Source organism: Ceratina calcarata, unplaced genomic scaffold (genome assembly GCF_001652005.2).
Source record: "Ceratina calcarata isolate Rehan_Ccalc_2016 unplaced genomic scaffold, ASM165200v1 scaffold59.2, whole genome shotgun sequence".
Classification (NCBI taxonomy): domain Eukaryota; kingdom Metazoa; phylum Arthropoda; class Insecta; order Hymenoptera; family Apidae; genus Ceratina; species Ceratina calcarata.
The window spans coordinates 19,772-20,216 of record NW_017177131.1 but is presented as its reverse complement, the minus strand read 5'-3'; the positions used below and the strand labels follow the sequence as shown (position 1 = coordinate 20,216).

Here is a 445-nt window from a genome sequence, read left to right as displayed (position 1 = left end):
GACACACACACACACACACACACACACACACAAAGTAGTTACCTGTGAATTATAATTAAGAGATTAGAAATTAAAGTGTCCACGATGCAGCAGGTAGGAGATATATAAACGTTATCGTAACATATGATAATAAGTAGTAAACATTTGCTCCACCTTTTAATATTGGAAAAATTCTCAAAAATCAGAAAATACTCGCGAGTATGAACCAAATTATGCGATTCAGTTTAGGTATTAAATAGAGTGTAAATAACGACTCAATATTCTTTATCGATTTCTGGGATCTCATACTAAAGCTCTGTTTAAAGCTTAAACTGCGTAAAACAATCGGTTACAGATTGTAATGATGCTTTAGTAATAATAATAATAATAAGAAGAAGAAGAAAAAGAAATAAAAGAGAAGATTAATTCTATCTGAATAATTCCAAGTTAAATAGGAATGTATTGT

The 445-nt window shown here is 29.9% G+C and overlaps 1 protein-coding gene across 3 annotated transcripts in view; it reads right to left on the bottom strand.

Moving 5' to 3' along the window:
* The window catches only part of LOC108629879 (tRNA methyltransferase 10 homolog A), a 3,606-nt gene that overhangs the window by 665 nt on the left and 2,496 nt on the right, over positions 1-445 (bottom strand). The window lies entirely within an intron of this gene.